This window comes from Pan paniscus, chromosome 13 (assembly GCF_029289425.2).
Source record: "Pan paniscus chromosome 13, NHGRI_mPanPan1-v2.0_pri, whole genome shotgun sequence".
Lineage (NCBI taxonomy): Eukaryota > Metazoa > Chordata > Mammalia > Primates > Hominidae > Pan > Pan paniscus.
In genome coordinates this window covers 54,025,662-54,047,400 of record NC_073262.2, presented here as the reverse complement: position 1 = coordinate 54,047,400, position 21,739 = coordinate 54,025,662, and the positions used below count along the sequence as shown (strand labels likewise).

At 41.0% G+C, this 21,739-nt stretch overlaps 1 long non-coding RNA gene across 1 annotated transcript in view; it reads left to right on the top strand.

Moving 5' to 3' along the window:
* The window catches only part of LOC130541279 (uncharacterized), a 43,044-nt gene extending 22,059 nt beyond the window's left edge, over positions 1 to 20,985 (top strand). Inside the window, exon 3 of the long non-coding RNA XR_008955318.1 lies at positions 17,919 to 20,985. This is a non-coding gene — a long non-coding RNA (uncharacterized LOC130541279). The remainder of the gene's footprint in view (positions 1 to 17,918) is intronic.
* Positions 20,986 to 21,739: the final 754 nt, after the last annotated feature.

Genomic DNA, 21,739 nt, shown 5'->3' with positions numbered 1-21,739 from the left:
CAAACTTCAGTAGGAATTTCAAGATAAATCCTAAATGTCTTATTTGCAGTGTCAATCATGGGATATGGGGTTAAACACTAATCTTTTATTGGTAATGTTGGACTGGCTTTTCTAAACATTGTCAAGCCTGTGGAAAAAATTTAAAACAAAAAGTATGCACAGCTTGGAGAATCCTAATTTTTCTCCAGTGATATATGACTTCTTTACTCTCGGTCTGCTTTTCTTCCAGGGTGGGGTCTGTTGCAGTCTTTGGTTTGTTATGGTCAGCAGCTAAATAAATGTATCAGCTCCCAGAAAAGTATTTCAATTTCAGAGCGTCAGGATGTTCCAGCAGCTTTGGGATGTCCTATTATAACACAGTTTTCCCAGGCCACAAATTCTTGAAGTGTTGGGAGAAAGGTGGGTAGACCACTCTAACTTTGAAGAAGACGATCAAGGTAATAGATAATAATTATTACAGTAAAGTCATCATGTCTTCAAATATCCCAAACTTTCCTCTTCCTTTGTGTAGAATCCTTGGGTAACATATCTGATAATACTCCCACTACCACTGATGCTAATGGCATTTCCTATTGTTCATTGATAGCCATTTATTGGCAACTTTTGATTTTTTTACAAAATTGGTCATTTTTTTGCTACTTAGATTCTCTACTTTTGGTCTCAAATTGCTTCCCATTCACTCCTATTACCTCATTCATTTCTCCCAAGCTTTCTTAGTCCCTCCAATGATGTTGGAGTTCTTTGAAAAAGCCAACTTGCTAGACATGCTCTGGTTTGAAGTTAGCTTTGAATCCCTTAGACATCTTTGCTTTGAACATCTCAGGTGTGTTCTGGTCTCATCTCTTCTCAAAAGAGCAGTTAAGGAGATGCAGGCTGAGAGTACAGAATTTATTGGATGCTCACTGAGGTATACATAAAGTTACTAGCATTGAAAATCTTTATTTTGGGCTGGTGGCACATGAAAGATGAGGGAATTGTATCCAAGTTCACAGATAGGTTTAGTGAATTTAAGTTTGTTGCAAAAGAGAAAGGTATAGTTTAGACAAGGTGGGTGTGACTATGGAGAAGACAGGCATGGTTACTGAGAGCAAGATTCATAGATAGTTGGAAGGAATAAACCATGATATTTCTTTGGAAAGTATAATTATATGCGTATTTTCAGTTTGTGGTTTAGGAAGTAAATATAACTTTAGTTGTGCAGTGCTACAGCAAAACCTTCCCATAGTCTTTCCAATTCTTTGCTTGTCACATCCTCCAGCTGTGCCCTTTCTGCATCTCTCTCAAGCACCTAATTTCCCCCTAGTTCTCATTTATCAAAAATTACTCTCAGGAAAGGGTTTGCAATTAATCTTTAGTTAGGCCAGATTACTAAGAACAGATACCCTTCTGTGTTCATTTGCATTTTAATGAAGCTCCAAGTAGAGCGAAGTGTGAATGTTCAACTTCTTTTAACACGAAAATTTAATGAGTTGCTTTGATGAATTAACCCAATCTGGGGGTGGAGGATTTCTTTCTCCCCTCTCCCAACTCTCATGCAGAATATAAATATTTCCCCTTACCTCTGCATAGTGTCTGAAAATCTCATCCTCCATATCATCAAGGAAATAGAGAATAACGCCTAATGATGTAAGTTCTGATTTTGAGGGGCATTCAATAAAGGAAAGAGGAAATGGGGTTTTCATATGGAAAAGATGCAGAGGGTAATCCTGAGGACAAGAGAGAAGAAAAGAGAGAGTAGCAAAGGAAATGTTGCCTATGAACTTACCTTGGAAGTTGTCTAAGAAGCACCCTCTGCCCAGCCTCCAGCACACACCACCCAGGATAAGCCTCATGAGGAGCTGAGAGAAGATACACTGATAAAAGTTCCTTTCAGGCCGGATGCAGTGTCTCATGCCTGTAATTCCAACACTTTGGGAGGTCGAGGCAGGAGGATCACAAGGTCAGGAGTTCGAGACCAGCCAGATCAATATGGTGAAACCCCGTCTCTACTAAAAATACAAAAATTAACTGGGTGTGGTGGCTTGCTTCTGTAATCCCAGCTACTCAGGAGGCTGAGGCAGGAGAATCGCTTGAACCCGGGAGGCGGAAGTTACAGTGAGCCAAGATCGCGCCACTGCACTCCAGCCTGGGTGCCAGAGCCAGACTCCATTTTAAAAAAAGAAAAAAAAAAAAGTTCCTTTCAAGGTTCTGGAAGACTTAACCAGTCAAGTATTTTGCCTTCGCAGAGGAATGCCCTCCCCTTCCACTATCTCTAGGTCAAGATGTGCAGTGGCTCCTTTCGCACATATCACCACTAGCTGAAAACCCAGCAAGACTGCTTTTTGTAGAGGAGTTCCTGTTTTGGTTGCTTTTCTACAATGTTCCAATGCCCATAAGCCTAAGCAGCTATTAGATACCTAAAGGCATGGTGGAGAGAACTCCATATCTGAATTGGGATAGGGCTGCACTGAACAAGCTTAAGATCTCTTAAGCTGCCACGATAGTTAATGATGTCACTATTGCACAAAGTTAACTGAAAAAATGAGACACTAGCCAGTGTGGTGGTGTGTGCTTGCAGTCCCAGCTATTCAGGAGGCTGAGGCAGGAGGATCACTTGAGCCTAGGAGCTGGAGGCTTCAGTGAACTATGATCATATCACTACACTATAGCCTGGGCAACAGAGCAATATGCTGTCTCGAAAGAAAAAAAACAGCAAGAGAGACGCTAAAGTAGAATTTTAAACATCTATTAGCAGTTAAGAGGAAATATTTTATATCCTTTTGACATGCTGAGTCTCAGCTGACAGGGAAAAGGGATGGAGAAGTGTCAGGTGAATATAGACAGGAGAAAAAGAAAGAGAGAAGGAAAACAGGTTCTAAGACAACATGTCTGATTATACTTAAGACTGGATTTGAATGGCAAGATGTGCAAAAATGCAATTCTTTGATATACTGTATGAAAATTAAAATATAAATTGTATCCTTTATTAAGCATATGTTGCAATCTTGGAAAGAGCAGGAAAAAAACGAAGATGAGATTAGCAAAGGGTGGAGCTCCGTGAATCACAAAATATGTCAATACAGGACATTTTTAACACTGCCAATAAGGACATAAAATTGCAATACAGGAATGCCCCACCCATCCCAGAATCTCCACATGGACTAGGATAGGAATAAAAGCAATAAATGAAGAAAAACCCATTCCCCTTGAGTGTGACTTAAAATGATTGGAGAGAAATTCTTATATGTGACATAGAACATACTTAAAGAAATGAAACATGTGGCATTGTACTCGTTCATTCAATAATCAGTGCAAACTTTTACAGGGTCAGTGAGCAGGACAGAGCCTAACTAGAACAATGGGAAATCTTTGGAAAAGTGAAATATTTATTTATTTATTTTTTTGAGACAGAGTTTCGCTCATGTTGCCCAGGCTGGAGTGCAATCACAATCTTGGCTCACTGCAACCTCCACCTCCCAGGTTCAAGCAGTTCTGCCTCAGCCTCCCGAGTAGCTGGGATTACAGGCATGCGCCACCATGCCCGGCTAATTTTGTATTTTTAGTAAAGATGGGGTTTCTCCATGTTGGCCAGGCTGGTCTCGAACTCCTGACCTCCAGTGATCTGCCCACCTCGGCCTCCCAAAGTGCTGGGATTATAGGCATCAGACACCATGCCCAGCCTATTTAATTATTGTATATCAAAAAGCTTTGAGACAGTGAATATGAGCCTATGTACAACACCGAATGGAATAATGCACTTTCAAGTTTATGGGTGAACAGATGTCAGAAAGAGATCCAAAATTGATGTCGGACTTCCAATTGTTAATGCAGTGTGACAGTTGTTAGTAATCTTCACTAAATATTTCCAGCTCATCAAATTCCAGCAAACATGATAGCATTGTATGTGTGTCCCTCTGTGGTTTGGTGGAACCATGTGATTATTTTTGGCTAATGAGATGTGAGCAAAAATTATGTATGTCATCTTAGAGTGAGAATTTGATTGCTAATGCTCCAGAACTCTTTCCTTCTGGCATGGCGGGAAACATTTGTGATGACAGTTGCTCTTTCACCCTGATTCCTAATTGATCCCTGGATTTTATATAACATGAATGAACTATAAACTTTTGTTATTTTACGTTATTGAGATTTTGGGGTCATTTATTACTGCTAGCATAACAATCTATCCTGATTTGTAGGAAGAAGTGAGCTAATATAGGTATTAAAACAAAGGGTAAGTTTAAAAGGTTAGCAGTCTAAGGACATTCAGATGCAAAAACTAAGACAAGAAGGAGAAATACGAAGAGGAGGAAATAAGAATGAGGAAAAGAAGACAGTGATTAATGGATTTAATATTCTTCCTCTGCTCACCTCCCAAACTCCTAATAACACACAGCTCCTCGATCTATGATTTGCCTCTCCAAATTTATTGACCAGTACCCGCCCCCCCCCATATGCATTTATTCCAATCAGACTGCTTCCTGTGCCTCTAAGTCTTGAAAACATGTCTTCTTTCCTTGCCTCTTGTCTTCTCTAACTAGTCAGGGAATCACCGAACTCAGTGTTAGAAACCAAGAGATCAGCTGGCTCAAATTCTATCTGTTGTAAATCACTGCTATGCTGCCCTTATTTATTTATTTATTATTTGAGAAGTGAGGTCTTGCTATGTTGCCCAGGCTGACCTCCAACTTCTGTGCTCAAGTGATTCTCCTGCCTCAGCCTCCTGAGTGGCTGGAACTATAGGTGCACATCATCACACCTTCGTAACCTGAAATCCTTAAAACTTTGGCTCATCCTTAAACTGAGGCCTACAGAGTAAGTCTTACTTCCATTGGCTTTCAGGAAAAATTTCTATGACCTATGAAGCCCGGAGCAAAGAATCAAGCACATATATTTGAAAACAAATTTAAAATATGCTCACTTAAAATTTCACTTTTAAATATTTTTACAAGATGGGTTCTAAAACATTACGTTTAGAGTGATCCTATGTGATAAAAGGTACATCTTGAGCCTAGAAGTTCAAGGCCAGTCTGGGCAACATATTGAGACCCTGTCTTTACAAAAAAAAATTTTTTTAATTAGCTGGGCATGGTGGTGTGTGCCTAACTATTTGAGAGGCTGAGGCAGGAAGATTGCTTGAGCTTGGGATGTCGAGCTACAGTGAGCTATGATGGCGTCACGGCACTCCAGCTTAGACAACAGAGTAAGACAGCAAGACTCTGTCTCTGTCTCTCAAAAACAAATGAAAAAAATTAAAAACAACAAATAAAGAAAAATATATGTGTAAATATATGTAAAGGGAAAGTCCAGAAAGATATACACACAAATGCCAAATATCTCTGCATGGTGGAGTTATGCTTTGATGATTGGGAGCTTTCTAATTTCTTCTTTTTTTTTTTTGTATTAAATGAATTTTTGTCTAATAAATATATATCATTTGTGTAATGAACATGCATCATTTGTGTAATGAATAAGAAAAGTTATAATTCATATACATATATTTATTTTTTATTTTTGAGACATATATGTACATATATTTAAAGGTCTTGGCCTAATTGACACAGCAATGAGACTGTTAAAGAATATTTGCTTATTTATTTTTATTTTTTTATTTGAGTTTATTTTTTTTATTTGAGTCTTGCTCTGTCACCCAGGCTGGAATTAAAAAAAAAAATTAAAAAACTAAAAAAAAAAAAAAAGAAAAAAAGCAAGCAAGAAGATGGTAATATATATATATATTTTTTTGAAACAGAGTTTTGCTCTTGTCACCCAGGCTGGAGTGCAATGGCACGATCTCGGCTCACTGCACCCTCTGCCTCCTGGGTTCAAGGGATTCTCCTGCCTCAGCCTCTGGAGTAGCTGGGATTACAGATGCTCACCACCACACTCAGCTAATTTTTGTATTTTTAGTAGAGACGGGGTTTCACCATGTTGGCCAGGCTGGTCTTGAACTCCTGACCTCAAGTGATCCACCCTCCTCGGCCTCCCAGGTGCTGGGATTACAGGCATGAGCCACCACACCTGGCCTAAGATGGTAATATAATTTTTGAAAATAAACTTTTCCTTTCCATCATGTAGGCAGAGGCTACAGTGAGCCGAGATCATGTCACTGCACTCCAGCCTGAGTGACAGAGTGAGATTTTGTCTCAAAAATAAAATAAAATAAAATAAAATAAAATAAAACACTGTGAGAACAAGAGTATTAGGATTTTACAAGTTCCTAAGAAACTGGAGTATTGTGTTTTTAACCAAGTACGTGGTTAAAAGGAACTATTGTCTTTCCAAAGAAAAACAGATTAGTCATTATAGGATGAAAGCCAAGTAATAATTCATAGATTTGTGCTAGGTTACATGGAACAGAAGGTTACTTTTTAAATTTAAATTTTAATTTTTTGAGACATGGTCTCACTCTGTCATCCAGGCTGGAGTGTGATTATGGCTCATGGCAGTCTCAACCTCCCCAGGCTCATTTTTGTATTTTCTGTAACGATGGAGTTTTGCCATGTTGGCCAGGCTGGTCTTAAATTCCTGGGATCAAGTGATCCTCCCGCCTCAGCCTCCGAAAGTGCTGAGATTACAGGCATGAGTCACTGTGCCCAGACAACTTTTGGATAACTCCAGTGTACTTGAGGTCTATATCTTAGCGTCTAAATAGATATTTAATTTTTTGCAAATGTTTACTGAGGGCATTGTTTATGTTGAGCATTATGCTGTATATAGTAGGTAGGGATATAAAGATTAATAAAATATCATCTCAAAGAGTTCACACTTTCCTATTTGGAATATTCTCAAGTTGATTTGATTATTCACTTGGAAGTTTTGGAAAGGGGTTTAGTTAAATGTAATGCTATGTCCATTGTCATTCCACATCCTCTGGCACAGTGAAGGGAAAAATCTACCAGGAAAATGTTTGATCTTAGGATCTTTGGTACTGATAACGCTGGCAAGAGTAGCTGCCACCAGGGCTAGTGGCTTTGTCCATGAAGTATTAGATATAGTTAGGTAGGCCGAGTGCATCCTTCTTCAAAGAAATAATTTGTGTCATCGGAAACAGCCTGCCTTTAGAGACAACTTCCTTTCTGCCTTGATGTCCTGCTCAATTGCTATGGGCAAGATCTTTGCATCTTCTTCCACTCATCATCCCTTCTTTCAGTACAACAGGTAGGATGAAGGGAAGGAGAGAAATCAAGCACATCTCCTAGATCTTTCACCTCTGTTACCAAGAAGCACGAGTGAGAGAAATCCTAGGTTTCGTTCTTGATTTCTCTCACCAATCTCATCCAATCCACTTCCATGTCCTGTGGTCTCTACCTTCAAAGACAAAATGGTAGCAGAGATTGTTGGAAGATTACCACAGAGGTTCTCTTTTTCCTGGGCACAGTCACAGGCTCTATTTCCCTGCCCTTTGCCATTTTGTGCAGTCAAGTGGCTAGATTCTAGCTAGTAGGATGTGAGTTAACGTGAAGTATAACACTTTCTGTCCAGGCCCGTGAGGCGTTTGCTCATTTGCGATCTGATGCCTGAATGAGGACTTTTGAGACTTTGAGGAGAGTGGAACCAAAAGACAGAAAAAGCCTCATTTTCTGTGTGACCAGGTAGAGGGGATTGCACCAGTCAGGAACACCAAACAAAATTCTACTCGGTTAAGCCACTGGGATTGGGATTTACTTGTTACCCTAACTAAACAATACCACTGATTGGTCTGCCTCTTTCCATCTCTATGCTACCACCCCAGTCCATGACACCACCATCTCTTGCTTAGACTGTTATAATAGCTTCTTATCTCCTCCCTTTCTCTTTTGCTACCTAGAAGTCATCTCTGTAAGGCAACCTGGATGCTGTTTTAAAAGTAGAAATCAGACCTTGTAACTTCCCTGCCTAAAAACCCCTCAAGTTTTCCTGTAGCACCAAAAACAACATCAATCACTTGATCCTGGATTCCAAGCTGCCTGCCATTTCCCATGCTCTGGGTCTTGTCTACTTCCTAAACCTCACCCATCCTGTCTTAACTTGAGCATGCCAAGCTTGTTCCCACTATAGGGATTTTGCAATCACTGTTTCCTTTTTTTGTGATAAATCTTCCCTTCATCTTCTTTCTTGCATTCAATCTCAGCTTAATTACTACCTCCTCGGTGAGGACCTTGTTACCCAATCTAAAGTAGCATTCAGTCACTTGTATTTTAGGACCCTATTTCTTTTTTTTTTTGAGGCAGGGTCTCATTCTGTCACCCAAGCTGGAGTGCAGTGGCATGATCTTGGCTCACTGCAAGCTCTGCATCCAGGGTGCAAAAGATCCTCCTGCCTCAGCCTCCCAGGTAGCTGAGACCACAGGCATGCACCACCATACCTGGCTAATTAGGACCCTATTTTCTTAAATGTCAGGTTTTTTGAGGTATAATTTATGTCCAGTAAGAGTTACCCTTTACAAGGTATACCATTCTATGAATTCCGAAAAACACATTCAGTTGTGAAACTGTCACCATCACAATCAGGATGTAGAGTATTTCCGTTACCCCAAAAAGTTCCCTCAATATCGCTCTACTTTAGATCTCTGCATTGAATTTATCGCCATCTAATATTCTTACTTTACGTATTCATGTATCTTTTCATTCATGTATTTAATTGTTGTCTTCTACTAAAATATATGTCCATTTAAACAGAGATCTTATTTCCTCACTCACCTCTGAATCCATTGGTATGCTGTAGAGTCTCAACAACTATTTTTGAAGGAAAGAAAGTGAGAAGGAAGAAAGGCAGGGAGGGAGGGTAGGAGGGTCTCTATGACTTCACATGTCCAGAGGGGATGTGTAATAAAACCTTTTCTAGAGTGCTTTTGAGGACCACAGGAGATGTTGACTAAAAGCCCCTAGCATCATGCCTGGCATTCAGTAGTCTACAGTTTATGTAGTTACCATCGCCTTTGAAGTTAGTTTATCAGTCTTCCTTGGCCAGCTTGATGTTTTCAGTAAGACGGGTCTTCTTCTTCTTCTTTTTGCTGTTTTGTTCCATCCTGCTTCCTTCTACTGGTCCAGGGCTTTTTTCTCACTAGTGAGACAACTTGACAACTTTTCAAGGCATGCAGGTCACTGACCTCTCTCGGCAGCCTCCATACTAGCAGGAAAGGGAAGCTTTCAGGTTCCTTCTTGCTCTGGCCAATAATTGCATGAATTTCTTTCACAAGACCCACAGTCCTATATTAAGGAGTGAGATAAGGGATTCTCTGTTGTCTCCTGTCTTTACAGCTCCAGTGACTCAGCAGACAAGCTCACTGATATGGTTCTCATCTTGAATTGTAGCTCCCATAATCCCCAGGTGTTGTGGGAGGTAATTGAATCATGGGGGCAGTTACCCCCATGCTGCTGTTCTCATGATAGTGAGTGAGTTCTCATGAGATCTGATGGTTTTATAAGGGGCGTCCATCCTCCTTCCCTCGGCACTCACTTCTCTCGCCTGCTGCCATGTGAGACATGCCTGTTTTGCCTTCCACCTTGATTGTAAGTTTCCTAAGGCCTCCCTAGGAATGGAGAACTGTGAGTCAATTAAACTCCTTTTCTTTATAAATTACCCAGTCTTGGGTAGGTCTTCCTAGCAGCGTGAGAATGGACTAACACACTCGCTCTGCTGTGAGATTCCTGAGCTCTCTCAAGGATTTACTGTTCTTTCTAAGCCCCCTTTAGTGTGCAACCTTGACCTGAACCTCAAAGGAGTCAGCACCCTTCATGTCAGCCCTGATATCGTTTCCAGAGAGGCATTTGCCCATAGCTGATGCTCACTTAGCTTCAGGTTGCAGTTTTCAGATTTCCTATGGCATCCAATTGAAACTGCTCTGTCATCATTCTCTACCCCCCATCTCAAGGGGACTTCTGAATGTCTGCATGCACGGGGGACCTTTGTTTTAGTTCTTCTTAGCCAATTTAGCATACTGTGCAGCAATGTAAAGAATGAGAAGGAAGAATTCCAGTACTCATGGGGGGACATTTATTTAATCAGTATTATTTGAGTATTTTAAATGACAAGTAGTTACTGAGTAACTAAAATTAAATTAATCTAGAAATGTAAAAAAAGCCAAAACTGATTTGATCTGTTATCTAACTTGAGACCTGGGAGAAAGTTTCATGAGCCTCTTTCTGATACCCTCATCTTGCAGACATAAAAATGGATGCCCACAGAAATTAAACTGGCTAGTCAAAGTCATATTTATCAGAATCTGAACTAAGACCCAGGTCTGTTAACTCCTGTTCACAAATCATTACTAAAGTCAACATGCTATCTCCTGGCGAGGGAAAAAGGGGTGAAGGCCCAAATGAAAGCCTTTCTGGCTATTTAATACACTGTCACAGCACAGCCAAAGCTCAGAGATATCGATAGCCTAAGAATCAACTGGGGGAGGCTGGCACATAAATCATTGCTGTGGCACCCTTGAAAAAGAAGATAATATTGCATATATTGGGATGAAACAGTAGCTAATAGCGATAAATGCATTCTTTAAACAAAAAATTATCTTTAAACAGTGTTAGTGTCTTGATGAGATAGTCTTGCCAGGGCCAAAATGTTCCAAGTGAAGGGAAACACATTTATGGAGGTTCGGAAATGGAAACAGATGACTCCTTTGGAGAAGAGCAAGTTCTTCAGTATAGCTGGGGAGGAAGGGGCATAGTAGGAGATGGAGAGAAGTGGTAGGAGTTGCAGCCTGAGGGAAGCACCGGCCAAGTCTTCTTTGCAAAAGTAAGGAGTTTGAATTTTATCCTGAAAGCTAGGGGCAACCTGTAGGGGCCAAGAAACTTTCTAAAACATGTTTCTTTTCTTAATTACTTAAGCCTCAAGACTCTTTTCAGAGGTCCTCTCATTCATGAACTTGTTTGACTCCTTGGACAGTTAAGTGTATTTTATTTATTTAAGAGCTTTAAGGGTTCCAATCTGTTTGGAAGGAAGATACTTTTTAACCTGATGGTTCTCTCTCTCTCTCTAGATACACAGATAACATATATTTGGTATACTTTGCCATCAGGTGCTATTGGGAAAATAAATAAATATAAACAAGAACACACATTCCTTTTTTTTTTTTAAGACAGGGTCTCACTCTGTATTTCTGCTCAGGCTGGAGTGCGGAGTGACACAATCACGGCTCACTGCAGCCTCGCCCTCTGAGGCTCAAGCGATTCTCCCACCTCAGCCTCCTGAGTAGCTGGGACCACAGGTATGTGCTACCATGCCCAGCTAATTTTTGTATTTTTTGTAGAGACTGGGTTTCACCATGTTGCCAGGCTGGTCTCAAATTCCTGGGCTCAAGCAATTTTCCTGTCTTGGCCTCCCCAAGTGCTGGGATTACAGGCATAAACCACCACTCCCAGCCACATGTAATTTTAAAAAAATAATTATTTGTCCATGTTTGTTTCACTATCACCTAATGAATACCAGTTAGATTTTTTTTTTCTTAGATGGAGTCTTGCTCTGTTGCCCAGGCTGGAGTGCAGTGGCGCGATCTCTGCTCACTGCAAACTCCGCCTCCCAGGTTCAAGTGATTCTCCTGCCTCAGCCTCCCGAGTAGCCATGATTACAGACACCCACCACAACGCCTGGCTAATTTTTATTTTGTATTTTTAGTGGAGATGGAGTTTCACCATGTTGGCCAGGCTGGTCTTGAACTCCTGACCTCAAGTGATCTGTTGACCTCGACCTCCCAAAGTGCTGGGATTACAGGTGTGAGCCACCGCGCCTGGCCCTACCATTTAGATTTAAAAATCTCCTCCTTAGAAACAGATTGTAGCCCTTAAATCTCTCCTATAGAGAAATTACAGAGCTGCCATGAAAGATAAAAAAATTTAAAAAAATACATTCATAAAAGGACTAAAAACTAGAAAAAATATTGTCATCAAACAGACATTTTGAAAAATTCCAAAGAGAAACAAAATTAGCTGGGCACAGGAAAATACATAAGCAGGAAAGTACTTCTACTAAAGGTGGAAGTGGCTCCAGGATTGTTCTAAAGACACAGCAACGGATGTAAAGAGTAAGAGGGGTCTCTCTAGCAATCATTAGTGTGATGGGGGAAGCATCCAGCATGGTTAGTTGGTTCCTGTCCTGGCAAGTGGAAGAGAGCATAACTGTTCCCTCCTTGTGGGAGGACTGAGGGTGAGTACTGCAGTCAGAGGAAGGGCAGTATCCTGGAGGACTATTTTACCCTCAGAAGGGAAGAGAAACTGGTATTTCCAGTAGACAAGCTATTGTCACATCCCAAGAGGGCAGCAGACTCTACTCCTTCTTCACAGTAACTGGTGCAGACTCTGTTGAACAAAGCAGAATTCTCGGATCCCAAATACCCATATGAACTGAAAACCAAACATCATCAACCATTAAAGGAAGAGCAAAATCATGAAAGAGAAGCACCGAACTCAACAGACAGAACTAACACAGAAGGAAGCTGAATTTATATATCAAAAAGTAAGAGTAGATTATAATCATGAAACAAGAATAGAATATTCTGAAACAGAACCAATGAATGATGATGGCAATATAATCATTGAAATAAAAACTCAACTGGTAACCTGAAGAGCAGAATGGACACAATTGAAGACTGAATACAAAATGGGAAATTAAAAAGAAGAATAATTCCCGCACGTAATGCAAGAGAACAGAAAGATGATGAGTATGATAGAAATGGTGAGACAAGACTTAGAGACCCACATTTTTCACATTTATCTAGGCTATCTAGGCAGATCCTAAAATAATGAGGTTGAATATATTCTTATATGTTTATTATTTGTATTCCTAGCTCTGGAACTTTTTTTTTTGAGACAGGATCTCACTCTGTCACCCAGGCTGGAGTGCAGTGGTGCAATCATGGCTCAGTGTAGCCTCGACATCCCGGGCTCAAGTGATCCTCCTGCCTTGGCCGCTCGAAGCAGTGGGATTACAGGTATGAGTCACTGTGCCTGGCCTGGAACTTCTTTTTTATGCTAGGCTGAATCACTGAAGCTGGTCACATTTTTAAGTTGTTTTTTTTTTTAATTTTTAAATAAGACTGTCTCACTGTCACCCAGGTTGGAGTGCAGTGGCACAATCTCAGCTCACTGCAACTTCTGCCTCCTGGGTTCAAGCAATTCAGCCTTCCGAGTAGCTGAGATTACAGGCATGCACCACCACACTCAGCTAATTTTTGTATTTTTAGTTGAAATGGGGTTTCGCCAAGTTGGGCTGATCTCCAACTTCTGACCTCAGGTGATCTGCCCACCTTGGCCTCTCAAAGTGCTGGGATTACAGGCATGAGCCACTGCTCCCGGCCTGCTGGTCAAGTTTTAAGGATTAGCAAGAATGATGACTCAGACTAGGCTGAGACTACCTTTGCAAGAACAAGGACACTGATGCTCCAGGTATGTTCTTTTTTTTTGAGACGGAGTCTCCCTCTGTTGCCCTGTCTGGAGTGCAGTGGCGCAATCTCGGCTCACTGCAAGTGCCACCTACCGGGTTCATGCCATTCTCCTGCCTCAGCCTCCCGAGTAGCTGGGACTACAGGTGTCCGCCACCACGCCCAGCTAATTTTTTGTATTTTTAGTAGAGACAGGGTTTCATCGTGTTAGCCAGGATGGTCTCGATCTCCTGACCTTGTGATCCACCTTCCTCGGCCTCCCAAAGTGCTGGGATTACAGCACTTTGCCACTGCGCCCGGCCCCAGGTATGTTCTTTTCCAGTGCATCTCATATTTGTCATGAAAGCATACCTACGGTTTGGTTAGCTCTGCTACCTTTAAGAAGGTGGAATCCTTCAGGTCAGAAGATCCCAGAACTATGGGTCTTTTATTCTGTTTTGGTTTGGGGAGGTGGGTAATGAAAGTCAGAAATGTTAGCAGGTGGGCACGGTGGCTCATGTCTGTAATCCCAACACTTTAGAAGTCCTGAGGCCAGGAGTTCAAGATCAACCTAGGCAACATAGTGATACTCCATCCCAACAAAAAAATACAAAAACATTAGCTGAGTATAGTGGCATGCACCTGTAGTCCCAGGCACTTGAGAGGCTGAGGTGAGAGAATTGCTTGAGCCTAGGAGGTGGAGGCTGCAGTGAACGGTGATTGCACCATTACACTCCAGCCTGGGCAATAGAGCAAGACCCCATTCCTTAAAAAAATTTTTTAAAAATGTTAGCACTCACGACTTTAACTTATGATCACAAAAGGGATTTCCAGTGTCACAATGGTATACTTTCATGTTTTATTTTTGCTTTGCCATTGGATGTACTCAGAGTTTCAGTGCTAAAGGCCTGCACCTTGCTTCTCATACAATCTTTGCCTATTTTTTCATTAAGTGTTGACATTTGCCTTTTTTTTTTTTTGAGATGGAGTTTCACTCTTGTTGCCCAGGCTGGAGTGCAATGGCCTGGTCTTGGCTCACTGCAACTTCCACCTCCTGGGTTCAAGCGATTCTCCTGCCTCAGCCTCCCGAGTAGCTGGGATTACAGGCACCTGCCACTATGCCCAGCTAATTTTTGTATTTTTAGTAGAGACGAAGTTTCACCAAGTTGGTCAGGCTGGTCTTGAACTCCTGACCTCAGGTAATCCACCCGCCTCAACCTCCCAAAGTGCTGGGATTACAGGTGTGAGCCACTGCGCCTGGTGACATTTGCCATTCCTTTTTTTTTTTTTTTTTTTTTTTTAAGACGGAGTCTTGCTCTGTCACCCAGGCTGGAGTGCGGGGGTGCTATCTCGGCTTACTGCAAGCTCTGCCTCCCAGGTTCCTGCCATTCTCCTGCCTCAGCCTCCGGAATAGCTGGGACTACAGGTGCCCACCACCACCCCCAGCTAATTTTTTGTATTTTTTAGTAGAGACAGGGTTTCACCGTGTTAGCCAGGATGGCCCTGATCTCCTGACCTCGTGATCCACCCGCCTTGGCATCCCAAAGTGCTGGATTACAGGCGTGAGCCACCGCGCCCAGCCGACATTTGCCATTTCTAAGCATTCAATATAACATCTATGTTTCCCTTCCTTCCACTGGAAAAGAAACTATTATTATTCAAAATTCTGTTTCCTATTCCCTTATGAAACTCCTTTATCCTCCACAGGTAGAATACATTTCAGTCAGATGTTTTTAAAAGAAATTTTTTTGTAGACGTGGGGTCTTGGAGTCTTGTGATGTTGGCTAGGCTGGTCTCGAACTCTTAGCCTCAAGCAATCCTTCTGCCTCAGCCTCCCAAAGTGTTGGGATTGCAGGCATGAGCCACCATACCTGGCCTTATCTTAGACTATCTTAAAAAGAGTTCATTCTTATGATAACAATATTTTCTGAGTCAAAAGTGAGGTCAGGCATTGGCTTAGACAAGGATTTCATGACCAAAAACCCAAAAGCAAATGCAATAAAAACAAAGATAAATAGCTGGGACCTAATTAACCTAAAGAGCATTTGCACAGCAAAAGGAACAGTCAGCAGATTAAACAGACAACCCACAGAGTGGGAGAAAATCTTCACAATCTATACATCTGACAAAGGACTAATAACCAGAATCTACAACGAACTCAAACAAATCAGTAAGAATAAAACAAACAATCCCATCAAAAAGTGGGCTAAGGACATGAATAGACAATTCTCAAAAGAAGATATACAAATGGCCAACAAACATATGAAAAAATGCTCAACATCATGAATGATCAGGGAAGTGCAGATCAAAACCACAATGTGATACTACCTTACTCCTGCAAGAATGGCCATAATCAAAAAATCAAAAAAACAGTAGATGTTCACATGGATGAGGTGATCAGGGAACACTTCTACATTGCTGGTGGGAATATAAACTGGTACAACCACTATAGAAAACAGTGTGGAGATCCCTTAAAGAACTAAAAGTAGAACTACGATTTGATCCAACAATCCCACTACTGGGTATCTACCCAGAGGAAGAGAAGTCATTATTTGAAAAAGATACTTGCACATGCATGTTTACAGCAGAACAATTCCCTGTTGCAAAAATGTGGAACCAACCCAAATGCCCATCAATCAACGAGTGGATAAAAAAATCTGTGAGATATATATATATATATATATATATATATATATATATGTATATGATGGAATACTACTCAGCCATAAAAAGGAATGAATTAACAGCATTTCCAATGGCCTGGATGAGATGGGAGACTATTATTGTAAGTGAAGTAACTCAGGAATGGAAAACCAAACATCGTATGTTCTCATTGATATACGGGAGCTAAGCTATGAGGATGCAAAGGCATAAAAACGATGCAATGGACTTTGGGGACTTGGGGGGAAGAGTGGGAAGGGGGTGAGGGATAAAATACAACACATGTGGTGCAGTGTATACTGCTTGGATGATGGGTGCACCAAAATCTCACAGATCACTACTAAAGAACTTACTCATGTAACCAAGTACCACCTGTACCCCAATAGCTTATGGAAAAATAAAATAAAAAAAATAAAAATGAGGTCAGGGCCGGGCATGGTGGTTCACTCCTGTAATCCTAATACTTTGGGAGGCTGAGGCAGGTGGATAACTTGTGCCCGGGGGTATAAGGCCAGCCTTGGCAACATGGTGAATCTCATCTTTACAAAAAATTAGCTAGGCATGGTGGTGTGTACCTGTGGTTCAAGCTACTTGGGAGGCTTAGGTGGGAGGATCACCTGAGCCTGGGAAGTCAAGGGTGCAGCGAGCTGTGACCTCACCACTGCACTCCAGCCTGGGCGATGGGAGTGAGACACTATCTCAAAAAAAAAAAAAAAAAAAAAAAAAAAAAGGGGTCAGGACATAACATTGACACATGGTAAGATTTGTTGAGCGCATAAACAAATGTATTCTTTTTTTTTTTTTTTTTTTTTGAGACGGAGTCTTGCTCTGTCGCCCAGGCTGGAGTGCAGTGGCGCGATCTCGGCTTACTGCAAGCTCCGCCTCCCGGGTTCACGCCATTCTCCTGCCTCAGCCTCCCGAGTAGCTGGGACTACAGGCGCCCGCCACCAGGCCCGGCTAATTTTTTGTGTTTTTAGTAGAGACGGGGTTTCACCGTGTTAGCCAGGATGGTCTTGATCTCCTGACCATGTGATCTGCCCGCCTCGGCCTCCCAAAGTGCTGGGATTACAGGCTTGAGCCACTGTGCCCGGCCAACAAATGTATTCTTTGAAAACACTCCTGTTGTGGAAAAGCCACGCCACAAACATAGCAGTTATTTCATTGAATGTATAGGTGTGGCTTAAAAAATAGCACCTGCAACCTAAGGAGCATACCAATCAGCATCAGAATGGTAATTTGTAAGAACCATACAGCCTGGTACTAGGAAGAACGCAGATTTGAATTCAGGTGAATTACCTTTGTGACCTTAAGCATATTACTTTCTCGCCGAACTTCAGTTTACTTGTCTGTAAGATGTGGGTACATATATGCTTTGCAGTGTTCCTCTGAGATTTAAGGAAGCTAATCTATGAAAAGGGCTTGCGATATTTGATGCACAGTAGGCACTCAGTGAAAACTCATTCCCTTGTGACTTTATCATGCATTTCTCAAAGAGGTCCTCATCAAGTATTTAATTAGATTATCATAATACAGATAATATTTTTAATTTTGGAAAATTAGTTTTGAGTACACCACAACTGGTCTGGAATATTTCATTCGCAAGTTAGAATAAAACATAAATCCATTTAAAAAAAGGTCTTCCATTTCAGTCGTCATTATCCTCATTTCTCTCCATCTTACCAAAAGAGCAGTATCAATGGCAGTGGAATTGCAAACCAATTGGCAGCTGAATAACTTTCAACACTGTCTCTGTCACACACACACACACACACACAAGCATGTGCACATGCACACAGGCTGCCTGAGTGCCTGTGTGCACTGAGGCACACAGTTTTCTGAAACAGAAAAACATTCCAGGAGACAGTGATGCTTTTAGGATTTTCCAAGTGGAATTTCCTCTCTTCCTTTCTTTTCTTGGTTTTGTCCCTCCCAGCAGGTCAGAAGAAGGTGCACAGCAGGATGTGGAGATCTCTCTGCTCTGAGCGCGGGCTGGTTCTTTGGATGTCAGGGAACTTCTCAAATGAGAAGAGACGGAAGAAGAGATTTTTGAGGGAGGAGAGAGAAAGTCACTTTACACCAGGGAAGAGGAAGAGAGGAGACTCAGAATGCAAGCAAACACTGCTGTTCTTCTTCCGCTTCGTTAACACGAATTACTGCCAACAATCTGCTGCATTCACATCTTGCTGGGTGTTTAAAAATCCATCCCAAATTTGCCTCATTTCTGTCACTCTTCTTGGTGTGCTTGTAGATGAATGGTTATAGAAGTTTATTTGTAAAAATGATACATATTACTTCTCTATTAAGATCAAATTTTTTCTCGAAAGAGTCAATACAACTAATTATTATGAAAATAAATATAATTATTGTACTGTTGAAATACTTAATATAATTATATGTTGTGTGGCGTCTCAGGCTACTTGCCCCTGACTGTCTCACCCACCCCTTGCTAACCTGGCTGCCTTTTTCTGTGGGACAATTTCCTCCTTAGCTTCCTGAATATTTCTCTATGTCAGACTTATTTTATCTTATTTTTCCAGATTAGAGGTTTTTGGTGGTTGGGAGAAGAAGTGCTGCAGGTAAACATGGCTTAGCTTTTCTCTACAATATGATTTTTAAAAGTAATGTTCATCTAACTAAAAAGCAAATGTTTTTCTCATCATTGTCAATTGGTTTTCAAATACTGTCCCTCTCTCTAGATACTATCTCCCACCCCTCCAGCCACATCAAAAGTCTCACTATAGGAGTATTGGGACTATGGCTGAAATTTTACTGTCAAGCGAACTTTTACTGCTTTTCCAAAGTTCTATCCAAATACCATCTCCTTTGTGAAGTGTTCTTTGCTTCTCTTGAAAGATTAATCACTTGAATCATTTCGTTCTCTGTGTTCTCATAGCACAAAGGACATACCTCTACTATGCGTAGTATATCTTTTTGCATATCCGTCTCCCCAACATTGGTTGTGACGTGAATAAATGTTTTAAGCACTTTTATTTTTATTTTTGTAGACATGGAGCTTTGCTATGTTACCCAAGCTGATCTCAAACTCCTGGTCTTAAGCAATCCTCCCATGTTGGCCTCCCAAAGTGTTGGGATTACAGGCATGAGTCACCACACCAAGCCACACCAGTTTTAAGCACTTTTAATACATAAGGACAACTTGCCCTCTAGTTGAGTACCTTTTCTCCTCCACTCCAACAAACATTGGATAGAATAATTCTAAAACTCTTTGCTAACAACTTACATCACTTTGATTACTTTTGAGATGAAACATTAAACAATATGATTTTTATAGTAACGACTGTTTGTGTTTTAAACTGATCATGTTTTGAGGTCAGTTCAATTCTATTATTATGATGTGGCTCACCTCCCCCCAACCTATTACTCCTTCCTATTTTGCACTCTGGGGATTATATGGTAGTGTACTTATCTTGCAAAATATTGCACTGTGGTAATATGATTAAGTTATTTTATCAGAATATAGTATTAAAGCTATAATATGTTCCTGGAAAATTATAGTGCTGAGCCATTTCTTAATAGTTATTTCTGCCCAGTCACACTACTTCTGAATTACACATCACTACTAGTAAGTCCAATAAAAATTTATTCCAAATGACGTGTTTGCTAATAAATCTGGAGAAAATTTGAAAATTCCCTGGGAGTCAGCAGAAAATAGTTTTTTTTTTTTTTTTTCCTGAGACAGAATTTTGCTCTTGTTGCCCAGGCTGGAGTGCAATGGCGTGATCACAGCTCACTGCAACCTCCGCCTCCCGGGTTCAAGCGATTCTCCTGCCTCAGCCTCCCGAGTAGCTGGGATTACAGGTGCCCTCCACCACGCCTGGCCAGGCTAGTCTCAAACTCCTGACGTCAAGTGATCTGCCCATCTTAGCCTCCCAAAATGCTGGGATTACAGGCGTGAGCCACTGTGCCCGGCCAAGGCTTTACACATTTTAACAAATTTAGTCTTTATAATGATTTCCACCTTCTCCACCCTACTTGGTTTCCTGGGAGGCTGAGATTTGTAGACAGCATTATCAGGGTCACTTGCCCTCTGACCTTCAGGAGTGTATGGCTGATGGGAGGCACTGGCATGAGATTGGAGGAAGGAAGGAGGAGGGTCAGGTTGGGATATGTGTTTCCTGACCCCCTTCCTGCCAGATTGAGGCAGTTGTCTGCATCCCTGCTAGAGCATGGAGCCCTTGTGGCCGCCTACATACAGCTACCATCTGGGTGCTGATAAATCATTTCTCCCTTCCTGCCTGGGAGTGGTAATGGTGTTCTGCCCAAATCTTTATAACCAGTGTCTTTATTAAGCCTCCTCTGTTATCCTCCTGGAGTGCTCCATCTCTTTTCTGCCAGGATCCTGGCTGATATGCTTGATTGATAGTTTGGCTGAATGTAGAATTCTCAGTTAGAAATAACCCCTCTCAGAATTTTAATGACATTGCTTATTGCTTCTGACTTCTGGTATTGCTGTTGAAAAGTCGATATTTTGATTCCTGAATTTCTGTCTCCCCAACCCTAAAATCTTGTAAAAATCTTTTTGTCTCTGGTGTTCTGAAATGCCACAAAGTTGCATCTTTTTGAAAGACTTTTTCTACCACTTTGTTGGACAATGAGTTCTTAAAATCTGAATGCATATGTCCTTGAGTACTGGGAATTTTTCATGATGATTTTGCTACTGATTTTCTCCTTTCTTTTTTTCCAAGTTTTCTGTTTCTAGGATTCATGTTTCTATATAATAGATGTTGGAACTTCTAGTTTTACCCTCTAGTTTTCCAGATCTTTTCACTGTTCTTTTATACTTTTTGTCTTTTTTATTTACTTTCTGAGAGGTTTGCCTAACTTTATCTTCCAATGCTTCTATTGAGTTTTTCATTTCTGCCATCACCCTTCTTTAATTTCCAAGATCTGTTTTCTGCTCCTTGAATAAGCCATTTAAAAGTAGATATTTTTCTTTCATGAGTGTAATATCTCCTTTTGACTATATAAGGATATTGGTTATGTTAGTTTTTGAAGTTTACTTCTTCCTTCTTAGACTCTGTTTCCTCCAAGCTCCTTTTGTTCTTTTGTTTTCATCATCATTTTTTATATTAAATGTTTCTGCAATTCTGATAACCCATGAGTGTTTGCTCATATTTAAGAATGGGGAGTAAAATAATGAATAGTGTCCTGAGTGCACGGGTGAGTCTTGTTGACTATGACATTCATTCTAGGGTGATCTGGCTGGGCTATATTGTTGAAAAACCCTCAATGTCAGTATCTTTAGGTCTGAACCCTTGGACTGGTCCTGGCTGTCAGGTTGCAGGAGTGGTGTGGGGGACGAATGCCAGGGTCTCATCATTCATTATGCAAATATTCGCTTAATCATTCTGTTTTTAGTATATCACATTTATTCTCCATTGTAACTGATTTTGCCCTGTCCAGAGACCCTCTATTTTACTGCCTTCAAGGACGAAGACCCTCCAGTCTTCCACAGGGAAAAGAGAAGGGTGGTGGCCAAGCTGATCAGGGTTGGGGCATGGATCTGGGAGTTATGATGATTCCACAACAGACTTTCAACCAATCTTCACATTTTTTCGACTTTTCTAAGTATATGGCACTATCAATTCCTGAGGCTTTTTTCTTTTTCTCTATAATATAAACCAGTTAATGTTCTTAGAATGCCTCACTACTGGAATAGGATTTAACTATCTTTACTGCTAAGGTAGTTGCCCCTCTCATATGCTTTCTAGCTTCCAAAACCTATATATTAGAGAT